This window comes from Crocodylus siamensis, chromosome 4 (genome assembly GCF_052110815.1).
Source record: "Crocodylus siamensis isolate JL-2025a chromosome 4, ASM5211081v1, whole genome shotgun sequence".
In the NCBI taxonomy this organism is placed as follows: domain Eukaryota; kingdom Metazoa; phylum Chordata; order Crocodylia; family Crocodylidae; genus Crocodylus; species Crocodylus siamensis.
In genome coordinates this window covers 81,404,578-81,426,730 of record NC_143398.1, presented here as the reverse complement: position 1 = coordinate 81,426,730, position 22,153 = coordinate 81,404,578, and the positions used below count along the sequence as shown (strand labels likewise).

General features: G+C 40.9%; 1 long non-coding RNA gene across 1 annotated transcript in view; it reads left to right on the top strand.

Annotated features, from left to right (window-relative positions):
• Positions 1 to 22,153, top strand: part of LOC149865904 (uncharacterized) — a 119,929-nt gene that overhangs the window by 80,981 nt on the left and 16,795 nt on the right. The window contains exon 2 of the long non-coding RNA XR_016441795.1: positions 2,356 to 2,411. This is a non-coding gene — a long non-coding RNA (uncharacterized LOC149865904). The remainder of the gene's footprint in view (positions 1 to 2,355; positions 2,412 to 22,153) is intronic.

Here is a 22,153-nt window from a genome sequence, read left to right as displayed (position 1 = left end):
ATATCTGCTGGTGTAATGTTGTAACATTATACAATACATTGTATGGTGCACCATGGCAGAGCTAATACACTGCTATTAAAACCATACTTTTGCAATTTTTGGTTGATTATGATGTTTAACTGTGCAGTTTTAGTGTAGCATATGATTATTGTATTCGTATAGTTGTTTTATACTCTATTCATTATTAACTGAGCAAATTAAATTTATTTGAGGATATGAATTTTAAAAAAAAGCAGGACAGATGAGACTCAGATCTTTATAAGCAGAATATATTTTTGAGACTTCTTTACCTTTTATAGCAGTTTGATAAAAATGCATCTGAATCTTGGAACAGTGCTCAAGATTTTGAGAGTGATAACTGGAAATTGGGTCTGAAATGCTATTCTATCCTCTAGACTGTTTTCTTTCCAGGGATGAGTAATTGGTTTCTATATGAGGATAATGCTTTCGATAGGCTGGATTCACCCATTGTGGTTTATAACTTCTTGCAAAAACTGATTCTGAAGATTAAAGAATCCCTGCCTGTGATTTTAAGTTGGATTTATTGGTACAGTGGCTCCCCAGAAAGTGTAAAAAATAGATTGATGGACAACGTGCTTTTAAACTCACAAGGGTACACATTAATATTTTTGAGCAGCAGATTTATAGAAGATTATTGTACGTGTAATTGTCTTCCAAGCAGCTGTCGTATCCAGGGAGCATATCTCTGATAATGACTAATTATGGGTAACATGATCATCTTTCCTATTTTTACTTGACATAGACCCCATGTCTGAAGGAAACTGAGTAGTAACTAGTTTTGAAACACTCTAGATCAAACTGTCATAGAAACAAAATGCTTTAATATTGTTTTGTCTGCTGTCTTCCACTGAATCAAGAAGAGTATTTAATCTTTGGTGCCATAACAAAGAGCCCTAAGTTTCCCCCCCTCCTCTATACATGTACAGTTCAAAACCCACCTGACTGAGGGCCCAAAACATAGGTGGGATAGAACAGCAACTCGTTAATTAATTAATTTTATCTTGGCACCTATGGCTCCATATACATGTTGCATTGAAGGTGTGATTAACCGGTTAATCAGGTCTTAAGATGCGACCCAGCCATGCATTTAATCAATTAATGACATGATAAAACAAGGAATAAGCCACAAAGTTATTCCACAAAAAATGTGTAATAACTTTATGGCTCGTTTTTATCAGACCGTTAGTTGAACGTATGTTTGGGAGCCTCATCTGCTGACAGGGCTCTTAGCCATAGGGGTGCACCGCTTATTATTAGGGCCCAAGAACCCACAACCAAGGAGGCTTGTTTCTGGGAACAGTGTTTCATACTCTGCTCCAGCTGTGAGCCTCATTGGGTTCAGGACTCACAGCTTGCAATTCCCGGTGACTTTTAATGGGATCTGCATCCCACAATCACACTTCATACTATGCATGTGCAGCATGGTAGGGGCATGATTGTATAGATCACACATCAGACTTTATCACTCCTTTACTTAACATCTAGAGGGACCCTAAGACTGTTGGTCATAGAATAGGACCCCAAAGTATTAGATGGGGCCCTAGTGTTCTGCAAATCCAGAACAATCTCTGTTGTAAATAGCTTCTGTAGCATGCTCGTAACACCGTGTACTTTTACCTCTTGGACAAACATTCAGTAGAAATACTAGGGAACACTGATCATGGGGCTCTGCAGGCTGGGTAAGGCTCAGTGTAACTGTCCTTCTGTCATCACCAATACGTTCTGGAAAACATAGAATAATACACAATTTCCCTGCCTATTGCTGTTGCTTTCTCTAGTGCTTGGGTGTGGGGGAGAGCCAGCTGGGCAGAGTGAGGGCTTGACTCATCTAGGGAGGGGATAGAAGCAACAGTGTGGCAGAAGAGTAGTGTCCCCCCCCCCCCGCCTGGAGCAGGTGTGGGTAAAAGGTATCCCTCTGTCTATCCCTGCTGTCATTGTCCCAGCTGTGCCCATCCCCTGTGCAGCATGTAGGAATAGCTCTGGTACTTTCCTGCTCCCAGGACAGGGGGAAATACAGGTGGGGTGGAGGGGGCAGAGAAGGAGAATGGCTTTGAGCTGGAACAGAAGGGGGGAAGGAGTGTTTTTCACCTGTTTTAGGAACTTTAAAAAGGCCCTTGAAAGTCCTGTGGTGAGGTGTAATCCAAAACATCAGTGTAGCCATATCACTGCACCTCTTCTGAATCTGCCCCCAGGTCTAGAAACATGAGGGTCTATAGTCATCATTTTTTGTCTCTCTTGTTCCTTATTTGTCCCTCTCCCTCACACCCCTTCAGAGAAATGTCACTGCAAGATGCAATGCTGACCATTTAATTTGAAACATTTTTCTCTTTCTAGTGTTGGTGCTATCTGTGCTCTGCATGATCAAAACTGACCTCCTGCAAGCTACCAAGGTATGTTACTGATGGTCCAACAATAACATCCAAAACATAGCTATTTCTGTTTTATCATTTCAGAAGTGGCAGCCTAGTGCACAAATATGTGCTTTCGGTGAGAACAAGCTTTCTAACTGATGCCTCGTGTGGTAATAGTTGGTGGCAGTCATGTTTGAAGTGTTATGCAGGAATGTATTTTTTTAGTATTATAATCAGAAATTACATGTAGGAGAGAACTGAGAAAGAAGGGAAGGACAGTAATTGGTAAGGAATTTGTTTCCAGCCTTTAGAGGATCATGTCCAGTTTGGAGGCAAACTTTGGGTCAGCATTGATTTTATCATAAACAATTTGCCCACCTCAAGTTGTCTCTTGTGCTTTGATCTTCATGATGGTTCTAGTCTTATCCACTGGTTTCCAAGGGCCTTTTTGTATGTGCTTGGAGGGGCTCTGTAATTAGAGCGACTCTGTATAGAACAACTGTAATTAAAGCTCCCACAGCATCTTGTCTATTCAGCGTCCTGTGCTTCAAAATGGTGGTGGGGGCACTTTTTAACTAAAGCTTGTTCAATGAGCTTTAGTTAAAGTGCCTCCACCTCCATTTAGAAAGGTAGGGACACTGAATATATGTGATGTCGAGGCTGTTGGAGTGTGATAATTAGCACCCTCCAGCAGATTCAATTAATCAAATACAGTCTTGATTAAACAAAGGCATGCAGATACAGCCAGGAGGGAGAAGACAAGAGGCTGCACCCCACTGGCCTACCCGAGGACACAGAAATCCTCAAGCCCCACTTCCCATCAGAACCAGAGAGTGAAAGGGAACCACTGGAAGAGACAGAGGGTAAAGGGGACGACACCTCAGAAGAGGGAGACCTATCTCTTTCCCAGGATTACAAGGAAAATATCAAACAGCTCCAGCAGCTGATGAATAATTTGGCCAATCCCTTTCCAGACCCCATGAAAAAGCAAGGGGGCTGGGGAACAGATTAATTGAGTCTGCTCCATTGCATTCTAATTAGAACACATCAGAGCAGGCAGCTGGCATGTGTATACGTGCCCTTAGTTTTCATATTCTTTTTTTTTCTCTAGAGTGTTTCCTTTCACCTAAATTAAAACAATAACCCTCACATAGTGTCTGTATACGGATGCAACAGTCATTTAAGTAGTGTATATTTTGTATTTAAGTGGGTTTTTTTGTTCTTCCCAAGAATATAAATAAATATGCTTCAATGTAACCCTCAAAGCCTGATTTACTTTTCAGAAGTGCTAAGTACACACAGTTCCAAATGATGTTGGTATCAGCAGCAGGGGCTCAGCAGTTCTAAAAGTCTTGTCATTGTTAAAATACATGTGTACATGTAACTTGAAAATCTTGGATTAGTTGTATATGTATATATATTTTATTTTTTCCTCTAGGTTTTGAAAGGGGTCTGAAGAATTTAGAGAAGTAGATAAAGGGGAAAAATAAATAATAACCTATAAACTAACAAGGAAATCAAAATTGGGTGATTGGTGTCATACTGTAAAGAAAATGTATTCAATCCCTGGATAATAACAATGCACTTATTTTGTGTCCTTTGTGCACTCTCACGCTGAGCTTGTTATCACAAGCCAGTATTCATGTCCTATGCCAGGGTTAACTCATGGTGAGATGTATTGGCAGTACCTTTGAATTAGCAGCTGATAATTGCATCATTAGTACAACTCATCAGTATTTTGAAGACTGTAACATTATTAGAAGTATGTTTATCTTGGCAGACCCATTAAGTCTTTGACTTCTGATTTATTTTTTTTAAGTGTTTCCTGCTGGTCATCTGAACAGTTTCCCAATAGGGAGAGGCATTCTATAACTTCTGATCATAGATATCTCTAGCCATAGAGACTTTGTACAGGCCATTGCTCCAACCTATGAAAATAGAGTAGAAAGGCACCTAAAAGAGTGTAATATAGCGCTGCCCTATGCATATTGCTATGGTGAAGCAAGCCAGAGGCCTCTAGGACATACTTAAAGCCACACAGTAAGGTTTTGTAGAAGTTCAAGTGGGGAAGGAACAGGACAAACTCAAATAGGGAAATACAGGGGTTGTGAGTGGGAAGGAAGGAAAATAATTTGAAGCACTTCGGGGTATGGAAAAATACAAATGAGGCAACTAGAAAAAAGGAATAGATAAGAAAAAAAAGGAACCAGAGAGAAAGTGGGAGATTTAAGAGAACTTTGAGCTAGACTGGAGCCAAACTAAAATGGATAGGAGTTGATTTGGGATTTAACAGAATCTGTGCAGATTTGGGAGTGAATGGGAACAGTTGGAAGACTCAGAGAAGAAAATATAGGCAAATAAGGTGATATATATTCATTGCTATGCAAATCTTTATGGGAGCTGGGACTGGAATGCAGGTGTCCTATCTCTTAGATGAGAGGCCTGCCCACTGTTTATAGAGTCACTCTCTTACTCTCTGACTTAGTGAATATTTAGTTCGTTTATAGAAAGTGGAGTATTTCCAGCAGGAGACATTGAGATAGTCCTGTTCCACAATGGTCTAGGCGTCGGCAACCTATGGTCATTTTATTTGTCCTACAGAGCCCAGAGGGCTTCAGACGTGTTTAGATGTGTGGTGTCTTCAGCAGTGGGGGAGGTGGGGCTTTACCTATGTAGTGACTGTCTAGTGTGGGGAAACAGCAGTGGCAACACTATGGGGGGGGGTGGGACGGAGTGGTGGCTTTGACTGCAGCTGTGGCAGGGGCCAAGTTGGAAGCAGCCCATACTCCACTGAAATGACCCCCTGCTATAAAATATTGCCAAACCCTGGTCCACTAGCTGTGAAAGTTGAAAGATCTGTATTAGAGATCTTCCTGCTCTGAAGAGGCAAAACAAGGGGTTGTATCCAGGTCTCCTACATTTCAACTGAGTGTCCTAACTGCTGGGCTATAGTAGACCAGCTCCTTTCCAGTTTTATGGAAGTTCTGGGGAAAAAAACAAGTTTTGACATTACTATTATATTTCTTAGTTTTTTTATTTTTAATCTTTTACTTGACTGAAAATTTATTTCATCAAATTGTCCAGCTGTATTTCTTATCAGGGATATCTTGGAAATATTTTCATAAGGTCTTTTATTCAGGTTCACATAGTTCCTTTTAATTAAATGCCTACTGTAAACCAGGGGTGGCCAACCCCTGTCACACAAGCCCATTCTGCTATCCTGTGGGTGGGGATGAGAGTGGCACTTGGGGAGGTTGAGGGCTTAACTTGAAGCACACCTGCCAAAAAGTTTGGCAACAACTGCTGTAAACTACCAGATAGTGAAGTTTTCTGGATAGGTAAGAAAGATGAGGTTCATGTACAAACCTCACATTGCAAAAACGAAAGACCTTGTCATGAAGTTAAAATTCGCATTATAATCAGAAAGAGTTTTGCTCCTACAAGACTGAAAAACTGGGCTGAATTTAGTAGGGGTGGACTCTCTTTTTTTTTTTTTCCAAGAGAGCACGAACAGTGAGGAGACTCTTTTTAAATATGTGATGCGGGAAAGTTTATTTTGTTCTCTTGGTTCAGGTGTACAAGATATAGTACAAGGTGTCTTCCTTTCTTGATGCCCCCTTTAAAATGACTGTATGTAGTAATGTAATAATGTAATCCTGCTGCCTGTGTTGAAAGTATTATTGTTGTTGGCTCCAGCCTCTTCAGTGTTGGTGGGGAGAGATTAAAGATGGCGGTAAGCCTTGCTTCTCACCAGCTTGACTGTGTGACTTTCCCTTTGTAATCCTAGTGTTTTCTACACTGCACAAGGCAATGCTTTGCAGAGGTACCACTTATTAGCTCTGTTTGCTTCTTAGCTGAAAGGATAACAAGACTCCATTAGTGTAGCACTGCAGTTGGCTTAGTAACTCTGCCTCTCCACAGAACTTATAAACCTGCATGTGGGAGCCTACCATAATGCGTACACATCTAACGGTGTTCCTCCTGCTGTATAGTACCTCCATAACATCCTCTTTAGGCAACCTCATAATGCCTTAGCACATCTTCCCTATCTCAATCTCTGCCCATGCCTAAACAGTTCAATGATGTCCTGCAGAATTGGTGAAATCTTTTGCATCTTACAGACTCCATTTCTGACTCTGAAATACTTTACAAGACTGTAAGGTATCCCTGTGCTATCTCAAATATACTTTCACAAAAATGCCCTTGTAAAATTTCCCATTTAAGGCAACCATATTGAGTTGTACAGAACAAACAACTCTAAAATGAAAGCTTGTTACAAATGAATTGCATATTTATCCAATTAGTACAACAACAATTGGGAAGAGTTAATGTAGTTGCTGATATTGTCATTTATAAATAAAGTACATATTACTATATTACAGGCATTAACAATTGCTAAAACAGTGGGACAGATATCAGTTAGTACCTTTTCTTATTAACATATGTGTGGTTTTCTTTAAATCTTGCAACTCCTGCTGGGACAGAGATAATGCGGTGTGAGCTTTTTAATCACAGCTGTTCCCTTCCTTTCTTGAAAATAATTGAAAAATAAATAGTGAATGTGAAATGTGTATTATTTATACAAAGATGATTTTTAAAAAGTCTCCTACTTGATCTTTCATGTTGTACTTTCAGCTCTCATTTACAGCCATAATTGGTTTAGGCTTGGCCATTTCAGATGATTTATGCTTACTTGGATGGATAAATGTCATTTGTCTAGCCAGAAAAAGAAAATAATAAGGCGCACACAGTTCTCCAAAAAATAAGGACCTGAGACATTTCTACCAACTTCTAACTCGGGCAGAAATATGTGGAAAAAGCTGCTTATGACTATTAGAGATCATGTGCAGATGCTCACTGCATCCAGTCTATGATCACGCAGCTTAATTGAAGCTTCATGATCATAGATCGGAAGCAGTGTGTGCAAATGTTTACTGGTGCTGGAAGCCACACCAGGAACCTGATGTAAGTCGCATGGGATGGGGCAAGGGAAAAGCAGGATTGGAAAGGCCTACTAGGTTCATAGCAGGGTTGGAGTAGGGGTTGGTATTTGAGGGGCTAAAAATAGCAAGGTCAGGGTCAGCGGCATAGGGAGAGTTCAGCCCCAGAGTTGGGATGAGCGGCTGTGCTTCAAATATGTGCAGATATTTGATAGATTGGGTTAACTCATTTGTGATCTAACTTGGTTCACCTGTTCAGGTGAGCTAAGTTAGATCGGGCCCACTATTTTTGCCCTGATTTAGCATCCTCCAAGTATCTACACACATGGGCATTTAGTTTGACCTAAGCATAGTTAGGTGGATCTAAATGCAACATCTGTAAGTACCCTAAGTGAAAATATATTTTGTTGCCTGTATTCCATATGTGATCTTACAGTACATAACTAAGTTAAATACCTAAAACATAAATGAAATAACTAACATCGTATATAATAGTAATTTCATCCTCTATTAAATATATTCAACCTTCTATATTTAATTGCACACATTTATATGTATGTGTGTATATATTTTTATATATAAAATGAGAGAGAGGCAAGCACACATTTGTACATTTTTGTTGCACCCCTGTCTTAGTTGAAAAACTATTATACAGGCTACCACTAATTCTATAATAAAACCTAGACCCAGTATTTGATTAGTAAGTAATGATTAATTAATTAATTTCAAGGCAGAGCTCTCTTGGTTCTTATTCAAGTTATTTTTCCATTATTTATACTGAGAATTGATATAATCCTACAGTGGGAATTATTACATAATCCTCTTGATAGGATCCAAAATAAATTTCCAGAGCTTAATCATTACTTAGACTGAATTTAGGTATCTAATTTACTACCAGCAAGCCACATCAACCTAGCTCCAGCAGCCACAAAACCATTTAAGTGTCTGTGGGTACTTGTACACATGATGGGAGTTTATTCCTCAGGGTCTTATTGAAACCAACCATTTCAATTTTTCTATCACATTATGGCAAGGAGCCTGATTCTTCTTTTTGTTTTTGAACCAGAGCCTGCCCGAGGCTGGGTGGCAAGCTGCCAGTGGGTCAAGTGGCCCCTGAGCTGTGGAGGGTCCCTGTACTTCCCTCCACAACAGCAATCATGTTTTATATGATTGTGAGGGAGAATTTGTAGTGAAAAAATATTCCTGTGGAAGAGTCTTAGATTCAAACCATCTTAGATGCATGTGAAATATGATGTGTACTCAGAAGTTACATACATCATACTTCAGCAGTCCATTGTTAGTAATAAAAACAAAATAAGGTGGTCACTTCTGTATAATTTTCAAAGCAGCTGGGGGCATTTTGTGCAGGCAGGATGTAAAATTTAGACTCTAAGAACTATACTACTAAAATGTATTAGCTAAAGAAGTGTTACCTCCACCTAGAACACTCTTTATGGTTGCGGCTAAAATGGCAAGAGTGCTGCCTCCATCTCCCTCATCATTGGTCCTTCAGGGTATTCATTAGAATAATCCCTACCTGGAATTTTTTAATTTGTTAGAATAATCCCTACCTGGTATGGTTTGTTATTCCAGGGCATGTCTACACAAGATGCTTTACTGCACAGCAGACTAATTTTCTGCCCAGAAAAAGTCACCACCTACACATGCACAGAAATTAGATTGTGGTAAACTAATTTACTGCACTGCTGGATAGTCCCATCAGATTCAAGTAGGTGTCCAGTAGTACAGTAAATGACTGCTAAAGTGCACATGTAGATGGTGATGTCAGGATTAGTTTATTCTGGTTCTTATGGAGCTGGAGTATATTCAATCATATTAATTGCGCATGTAGACACGCTCCCAGATAGTGAAAAATAATCCTGAAAAATGCAGCATAACATCTGTATCTCCCCTTTACTTAAAAGTAGTTTTTTCAGTTCAGTTACTTAGAAGTTGCAAGGTAGCAGAAATATATATTTTGTAACATCTACTAAAGGTTCTTGTTAGTCTTTTTTTTCACACAGTCATCTAGCCTTTCCTGCTTGAGTCCCTCATTGTTTCCAGCAGAGGCTCCTCAGGCTTTCTAACTGGGAGATGACTCTTGTGTATTCTCTATTATCTTGTGTATTCTCTGGGACTTTTCCTAGTTCTCCCAGCCTTTCTGGTTCCAATTTAAAAACTCTGCAGATAAGGCTCTCTACTGATTCCATTTTGCTAGTGACAAACTGGTTTACGTGACCAGAAACTGGTTTAAACCTGGAACAAAACAGACATTCAGTGCACAGAAACCAGTTTGAAAATGGCTGAAACTGGTTTTAGATAAAACTGGTTGAATGTAGTTATCAGACTTAACTGATTTAGGTCAAACCAGCTTATGCAATGTCTGTCCCATACCTCTTCCTGGTTTAACTTAAACCAGAGTGCCCAAGCATCCCAGATACTTTGTAGTCCTGGGCAGGGCTCTCTGCTCCACAGCAGATCTGGCCAGTCCCCTCTTCTCCCTAGTTGGAGCTCTGGCAGAGACGGCAGGCACAGTAGCATCTGACTGGCTTCTTCCTGCCCTTCCCCCAACTCCTCTCCCATCCCTCTTCAAGCGGGGATTCCCTCCTCCCCTCTCCCACAACATGGACCATAACCAGCATGTGGTATGCTAGCTAATGATGTACACCTTGCTGGGGTCGTTTGACCCCAGTACTCTTTCCTGCCATGGCAGAGGGTTGGACTAGATGATCTACTCAGGTCCTTTCCAACCCTAGAAACTGTGAAACTACTATAATACTGAGAGGTGTCTGTGTAAGGCAGACAGGACAAAAGCAGACAGGATAGTGTCCACTTAGGGCTGTTTGGAGATTAAATAAGAGCTTGAATTAATGAGAGGCTTATATTTTCTTGATGGTCTGATAAATGCTACGTTACTTCCTATGTAACTCCCTGTTGTATAAGTAAATGATTTGTAACTCCCTGCTGGATCCATTGCTGGTCAGGAGCAGTGAGGGTGGGGGGGGAACCCCTTGCTAATCAGACCATTCTGCCAGGGCCTGGTCATGTGCCCCCCTCAGCTCAGCATTGTGGAAGGGAAGGGAGGGCTGTACTAGCACCCCTGGCTTCTAGCCTGAGCCACTGCAGGCATGTGCCTGCATTTCTTCACTCCAGAGGGGTTGTCTGTGAGGTTCAAAACACGTTTAGCCTAGCCTAGCCAGATTAGACTAGTCTTCAAAGAGTGAAGCAATTCAGGCTCAAGCTTTTTGAATGTTTGTCCCTAGCCTTGTTGTCAACCCTCTTTGGCCTTCTTGCTTCAGTTTTCAAGCCTAGAAAAGGCCAGCAAACACATTCTTCTGTTGATTTTCTGCCCTGGCCTTCTCCAGTCCTCCAATTCTGCTTTTTTTCATGGGGTGAGGTTGTCAGGAAGTCAGTCCCTATATTTTCCTCCCTCAGTCTTCTGTGGCCCTGGACCTCCAGCAGAGGAAGATATGTCTCTGTTATACTTTTACCCCTGAACCTTCTTTCAAAAATCTTGCAGCTTTCTCCAGGGACAAGTCACCAGATCTTATATATCTGCATCCTTCAGAGATTTCCTGCAGACATGTGACTCCTTTCCTGCTCCCTCTTTATTAATCATAGGTGCCATGCCCCTGTCCTATCTGGTTCAGAAGGTAGATGAAGTACTGTAACCTTGTATAGCTGTGGCAGCACAGACCTCAAATTTAGGTTCATTTATCATGTTGAGAGAGAAGAATGTGCATGTTCAATGAATAAAAATTGGTGACCACCTGAATAAATGGAGGGATCATTTTGGAAGAAGTCAAGAGCAATCCAATATTCAAAATGTAGGATGTCTTCTAACAAAATAAAATCAAATTACATCTATAACCCAGTCAGCATAGTGTCTGCCTAGTTTTTCACATTATGCAGCTGGATCAATAAAATATTCAATTGGATCAGCAAAGTGTGCAGCTCAATCAGTTAAAAACATAAGTCCTTGAGTATTAAAATAGGCAACTCAATCAAGAAAGTATACAGGCTGATTAGTAAAATATGCAGCTTGATCAGTAAATCATATAAAATAATTTGATGACTAAAATATGTCACAAAATTAGGGGAGGAAAAAACCCCATGCAACTTCATTTGTGAAGTGTCCTTGATGTTTGATGAACTATGAGCACAAAGCCACCAAATAAACAAGGTTGAGATGTTGACCATGGCATAAGAAGCCAACTATAAGGGATCTCCTGTGGTGCAGATGCCAGGATTGTATGGGGAAGAGAGAGCCTCCATCAGATTAACATGTAGGATGTAAGAGTCATGAGATAGTAATTAAAAGGAGAGTCCATTTCAATTATAATTAGTCAAGCTGTTTTGAACATGTGGTGTTAGAAAAGAGTTAGTGTCCAGTGAAAACAGTTGTAATAGAGGCAGGAAATATTTTTACAAAAATTGTGAAAGTTGTCTTTTTCTTTTGCAAGGAAATTCATCTAAAGTTCAACCACTAATTTAACTCCCCTTTGTTTTAAAGTGCTTACTTCTACATTGGTTTTTAACTGAAGTGAAGTTATGTTTTTCAGACGCAAGTACTTTGGGTGATCGGTTGTTTTAATAGCTGTTTTCTGTTGAATTAAGTTGCCCTTAATGTAATTAGTAAAACGTGTGTGTATAGTTACTGTAAAAGTGATAAAACTGAGACAGAAAATGCTTGCTAGAATGAAACATAGTAATAGTAAATTGTGTACCATTTATGTAGGCCACAGCGCAGATGTATGCGTGTATGTAGGTTGCAGCATAAACATATATGTAGATTTATATGGAGGTTACCCTTGAGGAGTTACCCTCATTGCGGACAATCAACATTTATCCCTTTCCTTAATTTTACCTGAAATTACACCTCTCCCCCCCCCCAAACAGAAAAAACACTAGAAATATGGGTATGTGTTTTCTTCTAAGTTGATCTTCATGAAGTTATTTTGCTCAAAAAATGAACATTCAGATTGACTGAAATAATTTGTAAATTTGTGGCAAGTTTATAGACTTGTTTCAGTCTAAAAAAAGAAATAAGAAGAAAAAGTCAAAATATTTAAAGTTGACATTTTCATTTGATATTATTGGATCTTACAATTTCAAGATGATCATTTTTCTGAAATTTTCCTAAATGTAATCCCCTCTCCCTCACAACTCCTCAAATACAAACTGAAACTTCTTATTTCTGATTTCAGGTTAAACAAAATATTTTTTTCTTCCTGAAATGTTTTAAAGGAGGGACACGTATTCATTTCAATAGGAAAACTGATTTTGTTGTTGTTGTTGAGTGATTCAAACCATTTTTTCTCCTATTTTTAAGTTCAGCAGCTCATGAACTTGCCTTTGTTTTCTCATAGTGGAAGATTTCTGTCCCTTTCTCTGTATTCTTCAGAGAGACATTTCAACTTCTTTTGTATCCTGGGTCTTCAAAACTGTAACAGTATTTTAAGCAAAGCAATTTCATTCAGGGCTGCTAATATTTACAGCATCCAAATACTGGCAATTAGTGCTGCACTCACAATGGCTCTTCAATGAGGAAAGCTGCATGAGGCTGATGATCTACATTTGTGCATTTTGGAAAGTTGCCGGTCATCATTAGCAGTCCCTCACAATTGGGGATGATTATCTTCCACAATCACCCTATCTGTAGGTCTGAACATGGTTGACAAGGCCAATCTGGGAATCAACAGGTTCTGTTGCAACTTGCACATGTGTTTCTGGTGGGGTTGGTAGCTCTGAATTTTTGGGTCAGTCCACAACACAGTTTTTTTCTCTCCTGCTTTTCCATCTCCTGTTGTTATTGTGAGGCTTCAAAGTACAGAGATCCTTGCAGCAGACTCTTCCTCAATTTGGGGTGGTCCGGGGAGATGCGTCTGGCCCAGCAAAATTGATATTGCTTGATCATCATCTTGATGCTCATGGCGTTTGCTTGCAAGAGGATGCTAATGTTGGTGTGTCTGTCTTCCCTCTGGATTCAAAAGCTCTTCCACAGGCAGCACTGATGGTACTTCTCTAACAACTTAAGGTGTCTCCTGTACATTGTCTGTGTCTCAGCTCTGTACAGTGGGGTAGGAATCATGACTGATTGATACCCATACACTTGGTTTTGAATCTGATGTTGCAATCTTCAAACACCTATTTCCTTAGACAACTGAAGGCTGCACATTTCAGGCAGTGTTGGATTTCTTCAACATTGTCAGCCTTCTGTGAGAGAGAACTTCTGAGGTATGGGGAATACTCAGTGTTCTCCAGTTTTACCATAAATCTGAATTGTTAGAGCTGGGGACTACTCATTAAGAGCTTGTTGATGGAGGACATTAGTCTTCTGAGTGTTGAGTGTTAGTCTCATTTTCTTGTATGCCTAGGTAAAGACACTGACATTTGCCCAAAGATCTGCTTCCAAGTGAGCACACACTACAAGAATCATCAGCATACTGGAGCTCTATGAAGAAGGTCAGGGTAGTCTTGTTTTTTGGCTCATTGTGAGAACCCCCCTGAATTGTCTTTTTCCACTTGCTGTAGAGCCCCTCTCAGAATCTCAGTGTGGGTTCAGGGCATCAAGGGCACAACCGGCATGATCTTCACTGCCAGCTGCAGGGAAAATTCCAGGAGCAACATAAAATCTCTCTATGTTGACTTTGACATCACAAAAGCCTTCAACTCTATCAATGAAAAAGCACTGTGGATGATCCTTCTGAGATATGAATGCCCACCAAAATTCATCACCATTCTTTGGTATGCAAGTGGTGGTTCTCAGTAATGGATCTATCACAGATCCCTTTAAGACTGGAGTTAAGCAAAGCAGTATCATTGCTTTAACGTTCTTCTCAATATTCCTTGCCGTGGTGCCACATTTGACCACCAGGTTTCCAGTTGGATTGGAGCTAAACTACTGAATGGAGGTTAAGCTGCTCAATCTCAAAGTTGCCAATACAGTTAAGCTTGCCAAAAAATTGGGCACATGATTTGTCATGTGTATTATTTTGTAGATAAGTGACAGGACATACAAAGTGCAATCTCTGGACTGGATTTATTTTTGCCTGTATGATGCTGTGGTTCCTAGTGGGTGGGGCAAAGCAGTAGGGCTATGCAAAGCTTCAGTCACTGATTTGATTCAGAGGAGATTCAGCCAAATCTCCGAATTCAAATTGAATCAGACTCATTAATTTCTCCAAATCAAATCAGAAACTGCTGATTCAATTCGGAGAGATTTAACAATTTGGACATAGACACAGCTTTATATGTTTTTTCAACATACCTCAAGGTACCAGGCAGTTTGTGAACACTGAGATGGTGGGGCAGATGAAGCGTCCCATGGGAGCATGGAGGGTGGGGTCCCCAGCGTGTTTGGTGGCAGACCCTCCCCCCTATCCCCTGGCTTGGTGACTGGTGCCGCCTGGGTCTGGGGGAGGGCACCCAGGGTCCCCCTGTGAATAATCACCCAGCTGGTGGGATGCAGGGGGTCCACTGCTGAGCATGCAGGGCCCCCCCACCATGCTTCTGTGGGATGCTCCATCCGCCCCACCATCTTAGCATTCATGAGATGCACCTGGTACCTTGAGGTATGTAGAAAAACCACATAAAGCTGTGTCTATGTCCGAATAGCTGATTCTCCAAATCGGAATCAAATCTTCAGATTCAGCCAAATTGAATTGGAACAGTGATCTGAATCAGTGAATCAAATCACTGTCCCCCACATCAGTCGGAATCCAAATATGAATTGAATATGGCCCACTTCACACACCCCTACAAAGCAGTATCAATTTCAAAAGTAAAAGACTTGTGTGAAAGGGAGTCTGGTAAGGGATGCTGGATTCTGATCTGGTCTGTCAGAATCTGAATTTATTGTTGTGTTTGTTAATTTTTGTTAGAATACTGGCTGAGACGTACCTTAGGACTACCTTCATCTTCTTCCCTGAATTTTTTTTTCTTTCTTCATTGCAGAATTGGGGCCCTTGTTCTGTATTCCTGCTACCACAAGATTTTTCCCCTTTAGTATACTAGAGATGGTGGATACCATCTTTCTTAAAATGTCATTACCACATGGAAAGTTTAATATCAGATAAAAACTTTTGGAAAAGATTGTCAGAACATATCTGTTTGGAAAACACTTTCAAAAGAAAGAGCATTCAAGACTCTTGCAACACAGGCTATATGCTTTGTACACAACATATAAATATTTTATATCTTCCTCTGAAATTATAAGCCAGGCAAACTTCTTTTAATAATGTGAATGTGTTTATAGCTCTGTAATGGCATATGTATTTCTTACTGAAGGACAGCTTTACAGCTTGATTTGCTTGTTGTCAAATTTGCTTAAATAATAGAGGCATTTTTCTAGGTTGGAATGCTGACTGTCACCCTGCAGAAACCTGCTTTGGCAGTCTGCCATCTACATCTTCCCCCATGCTGTGGTGACACACACTTTCTTTCAAGTAAACAGGCCTCATGCCGTTAGGTTTCAATATCACTAGCTCTAATTATTTGTCTTTTTAAAATCTACTCCCATGCAACACTAAATTGCTGTCCTGGCTTTAAGCAGGGATTTATTAGATGTAACCTTTACAATGCTTCTGGTAAACAGGAAAAAGATCTAAGAGTAATTCAATGCACTCCTTACAGAAGCTCTATGGATAGCTAGCTTGAAATATCTTCCTGTTAAAATAAATTAAAAATACAACTAAATCATGCCCTTTGGATTTTCTATTACATTTTTTACTGCATAGTTGAGCAAGGCCCCCAGTAGATGAAAAAAAGAAAAATACTACCAGTGTTTTAGAAAGAAAGAAAAAATACCAGTCCCTTCTCTTATTTCATGCTACTATAAAATGGTGGTGATGGGTATATTATGTTTATCACCATATAGGAACCACAATGAAAAAATGGGTTTATAAATTCATGTCTAAATGACAAGAAAGTAATAGACTTGCAAAAAACCTGGAGAAAAGCTGGCATCATTGCTACCCTGAAACTCAGTAAACCATCAGAGTATCCAAAGAGCTACTGACCCATCTCACTACTCTGTGTTACATACAGACTCATGGAGTACACAATCCTGAATAGAATAGAGAACATCATTGAACCCCCAGCCCCCAAAAGAACAAGCCGACTTTTGGAAAAAGCAGTGTTCAATTGACCAAGTAACATTACTTACATCTGACATACAAAATGGTTTTGAAACGAGGCACAAAGCCTGTGCAGCCTATATTGACCTAACAGTCACCTATAACACTATGACATCAAGGCCTCAAATATAAACTGCACTGTGTGATACCTGACTGCAAGCTATGTCCTTTCATCATGAATGTGATTTCCAGCAGATCGTTCAAACTCACTCTGAGCCAAGGAAAAAAAAAGCAGAGTATGAACTCTGAAGAATGGAGACCCCCAAGGGTCAGGGCTAGCACCAGTACTTTTCAATGTATATACCTCAGATTTCCCACATATACCATCTAAGTGGTACATGTACACTGGCAGTGTTGCCATAGTAACTCATGGAATAGACATGCCAGAACTGGAAAAGACACTAGGTGCATCTAAACATGCATTTGATCCATCAGTTTATTCATGGATAAACACTCCCAGGTGGGGGTCTACATATGCAAGGAAGTGGGAAAAAATTTGCTACTAATGTCATCAAACTGCTTCTGCTTCCTGGGGCCCTACAATGGGCCCCTGCCACCACCAGCCCAGGGGCTGGCAGGGAGCACTGGGCCTGGAAACAGCCAGGATCCTGACCAGATATAGGACATTACACCCTGCATTGGGGGCTGCCTGCTGCTGCAATATCCCCCTGGTGGGGAGCCTCCTGGTCCCAGGTACCTGATCAGGGGCAAGGGACTTGGAAAGAGCTACAGGGGATGGGCAGGTCCAAGTCCCCTGGCCTGATAGGCTGGTGCGGCAGCTAGCAGCTAGCTCATTGCTAAATGTCCCACTGGCAGATTTGGACAGGGGGGTGGGACTTACCCCACCCTTGCAGCTCTTTCCTAGTTCTGTGCCTCAATCACCCAACCAGGACAGTTCCAAGCCCCTTCTCCATGATTGTGGAGTGGAGGTTGGGAGCTTGTTACCCACTCAGCTTCACAATCATGGAACAGGGTCCCCAGCCCCTACTAGCAGAAGATCCTAGCACCAGCTGGGGGTAGCTGGAGGCAGCAGGGGAAGGTGATGGGGCATCACGTGCTCTGTGTGCAGGCCCTGGCAGCTGCAGGAAGGGGAGAGAGAGAGAGATGGCACTGGGGCTGCCGTAGGGCAAGGAGGCAGGGGAATGCAGTGGGATAGTTCTTCATGGGTAGCAGGGTTCTTCATGGGCAGCAGGGGTCTAGGGGGCAGGAGGGGGCAGGTCATGAGTATCAGTAGGGACAGGGAGGATATGGCTTGGGAGTAAGGGGCACCAGCATGGTCTGGGGGGCAGGGTACTGTGGATTGGGAGTGTGGGGTAGCAGCAGAGATGGAGGCAGTGGTTTAGGACTGAGGGGCAGGAGGAGGGACTGGGCATATCACTGCTCCCCCCTACAATCATATACTTTCTTCTGCCCCCCATTTCCCCTGTAACAAGTGAGTGTCTTGTGGCTGGTCTAAATGTAAGCCCACCCACTTCTCTTGGGGCCAGCCACCTGCCTACTCACCTGCTACACCTTGATGTTACAATTATCCAATTGTTAATCAGATGGGAGGCTGCCCATTTATCTGCCTTGATGATAAGGGTCTATGTATATGACTCTGACCCCACTTTATCATATCCATGCCTTGCAGATGTTTCCTCCATCTAGTTAGCATTGGGACCCAAGCTCTGGAGTCTCACGTGGGACCCTCACAGTCCCAGCATGCTCACTCTGGGTTGTCTATACACCCTCTCTCTCTGTCTTGAGGCTCCAAGCCCACCTCCGGGCTCAGGGCTCCAAGCCCTCCCTGGGCTATCCCCTTATCCCTGACCCTAGGAGCTTCCTTAATAATTCCCTAAGGTTCAGAGCCCCATCCGCCTGTAGCATCATGCTGGCTCCTATATGCAGCCTCAGACCTTCACCAAGAGTCTGGGCACTTGTCACAGGTCCCTCCACCGAGCTGGGCCCTGCCTCTGTACTCTATGAGTCTGGGATTCCCTTGTTTAATCCCACCTGCCAGAGATGTGGAGCATGGCACTGGCTGTCCAGACTCTGGCTTTGGGTGGCACACACTGCTGCCATGTATGCCACTCCACTGGTTTTTGTGGGGTTTTTTTATCTTTCTTCCTTATCTTTTTTTTCACTGAGCAAGTCAAAAAACCTCCACTCTACTCTGTTGCAGCATGAAAAACAACTGAACCTGCAGTATGTGGCACCACAGATGTGGTCTATGGTGATTTCTTGAATACTCTTTTGCTCAAACGTCTTTCTGTCTGAATTTAAATTATCCCTTTTCATAACTTGCTTTACATCATTAAACTCTGAGGGTTTTTAAAAATATTTTGTTATGTCCTCAGCTCATTTTCAGTAACCTAAGTAACTATGCTGACTTCATAAGATTTTCTCTTGTTAAGTAGCGTGGAGAAAGTATTGCATCTCATGGATGAAAAATAGTTCCACATCTGTGGAATACGCTCATATAACTTAAATAACTTTTAAATATTAATTAACTTAGCTAACTAACACTCACTAACACTCACTCTGTCATGTATTGTAGGTCAATAGTTTTTTCACTTTACAGATGAGAAACCAAAGGTACCATTATACTGAGAGATTTGATTTTTCAAGCTCTGGGCAACTCAGTTGCATGTGAATTTAGAAATATATCCAGAAATATATATGAACTTGTGATTTCTTTGTTTGTTTGTTGTTTGTTTGTTTTTAAATTCTAGGTTTATGTTTTCAGTCATAAAGCATCTTTAGTTCTTTGGCAAAAAATCCTGTCCTATAGAAACTTAAAGGTTGTTAGCTATAGCTAGGTAATATGCAAGATTTTTTCAGACGTTACAGAGAACTGGAGAACATAGTTGACCTGAAGAACTCCCATTGATTTTGGAGGGTATGTTTGCTGTTTTAATTAAATCAAAACAAACTTCTCTTGAATCAACTGAGCAATCTTGTTAACCAAACAAGAACTGTGATTTGTACATATTACTAGCACTGATGAAAATAGCAATCTAATGAGGTTTCTTATTGTTCGTGAGGAAAAATGGCATCTAATTTTATTAAAACTTTCAATTGTATAAGGAAACCTGAACTTCAGGAAGCAAATTCTAAAACATACAAATAGAGCAGTGCATTTAATTAGTATGAATTTTTCAAACAACTGTCATTTTAAGGCACACCTTTTCTATCCGAATTTTGCCAAATTACAGCCATTTTTGAAAGTTTTTCTAAAATACATAAAAGTAAAGATATTTAGAACAGTGTTTGTTAACCTGCAGTAGATGGATCCTGATGGATCCTGATTTAAAATCTTATGATATAATCCTAGAGGAAATAGGATGATTTGAAAAGATGTATCTAACAATAATCTTGTATAATGCATTTTCTTACAATTCTGAGAATTCGATTTACCCTTTTGAGTGAATTAAATTCTAGGATACTGTGGCTGCTTTATTAAATATATTCTTATCATCTGTTTTCATTTTGGGTTGACCACCTAGTCCATGATACATTTAAAGTTATGGGAATAACTTTCACTACAGAAGTGGCAGTGCTATTTTTTACCCCTATATGTCAGAATTAGAGAGTTTAGAGACATGTAATAAAAAAGTTAGTGGTCTGGGAAAATTCTTACATGAAGAAAGATTGAACAGGAAGGAAAATGTTCACCTTAAAAAAGCAAACTGAAATGAAACAGTATATAAAATAATGAGTAAAATCACTTCGAACAGTCTGAAAAATTCAAATAGTTTGTCACAGTATTCTGTGACTGTTGGAGAAATATGGATGTCAGGGAACCAATAGGGAATTATATTTATTTTTTTTGTCCATCTACAACAAGACCTTTTATTCTTTTTTTCCCCCAGTATATTTTTTTAATGGGAGACATTAGCTCAGGGGTGGGCAAAATGGCCAAGCTGGCCAGCAGCTGGACTTCATTTCCCAGCAGCCCCTGCCTGCATAGCTGGGGCATGTCAAAATTCAAGGCTGGGATTGCCATGGATACCATCCCCAGCCACACTGGCAGGGCAGACCAAGGCAGGGGGCTGCTCCAGAGCTGCTGGGATATTGCAATGGGGGCAGCTTGCTTTGGCGCCAGGGCATAGCTGTGATCTGAAACCTGAATGCTCCAGGTAAGGGATCGCAGCTCTGCCCCTTCTCCAGACCAGGCTGTCACTGTTGCAAGGACCTGGGGCAGAGCTGCAATCCCCTGCCTCCATGTCCCTGCCCAGAGCATGCAGACTACAGATCACAGCTCTTCCCTGACTCTGGAGCAAGCTGTCCCCATTGCAAAATCCCAGCAGTTCCAGAGCTGCCCCTACCCTGCTCTGCCACTGCTTTGCCAGTGAATCCCAGGCTGGTCTCCATGGCAACCCCAAGCTTACACTTCCGTGCAGCTGTGGCTGGGGTCTCCATGGAGACTGGCCCCAGCCATGCACAGGGGAGGCCAAAAAATGGAGTCCCCTGTCAACTGGATCTGGCCTGCAGGCTGGATTTTGCCCATCCCTACATTAGCTATTTTTTTTTATTTTTATCACTGATTTCTAGGTCACACTTTTTCTTTTTTTCACTTTATACACTTGAGTTTAGTAATGAAGTAATTGTTAAGTCATGGTTGAAGTTTTATGCTACTGAAATGTCATCATGTAGAATATCCAACAAGTTACGGTATTTGTGTGAGAATTATCAATGTTATGAAAATATAAAAGTCAAATCTTAGATTTGTGTGGGAAATCCCATATCTATTCAGAATTTACATGAAACTTAAGCTTTTTGTATTAAACTCCCATTAAATGTCTTGCTGCTGCTTTGTTTGCTTTACTTTGGGCAAGGAACTTGAATGCCAAATGAGACTTGCCCTTTGTTGTGATCTAAATCGTATATAATGTGGTCTGGAAGTACATAATTATCCGGACCACTTAACTTCTGCTAATATGTACCAGTTAGAATTTCTATAAATTTCTATATCTGTTGCCTAAGATATAGAAATTTAGCTTCACCTTGGATGTAAGGGACTTAACTTTGAGAACCTTGAGGATATGAAAATGTTCCCTTCCAGCAATACACACACTCCTGATTTTTCTAGCAGTGAAAAAGAAAAATTCCAAATTTGGGAATGTGGAGTTTTAGTACTCTGAACAGCGCAGAGTTGCACAGAGAGTAAAAAATGGAGGCAGAACTGCTGTATATGGTTCCCAATAAAATAATATGTAGAAAGGCTCATCTCATACAGCAACAGTCTACAGAGTTGCAGCAGCACAGCTTTGCACCTGGAGCAGCTAAGCTATGCCTAGGGCAGTGCTGGCTGCTCTGATAATGGCAATAGCAGCAGTACGATCATCTGTCACTGTTGTTGTGGCTATTTCTGCCCATCCCCTGAGGTGGTGCTTGGGGCTGCTGCCTTCATTGCCCCCTCAGTAACATTACTTCATCTGCTTTTAGGAGCAAACTGTTCTTGACCTTTTTTTCTAAGCAGTTGACAAGCAGATGAATGTATGCTATCTAGACCACTTAAATGACAGAAAATGTCCCTATTTCATTATATTTTTAATTATTTAAACAAGCAAGCTAATGATACTAAGGGCTTCTGTGAAAGATTTTGATTTATATTTCAGTTTATTTGATTCATATTTATAAATCTGCACCTGTTTTATAGGTTTAAAGGGTTTGGGACATTCTGTTGGAAAGTATCTTTGTACCTTTAATACTGAGGAATATT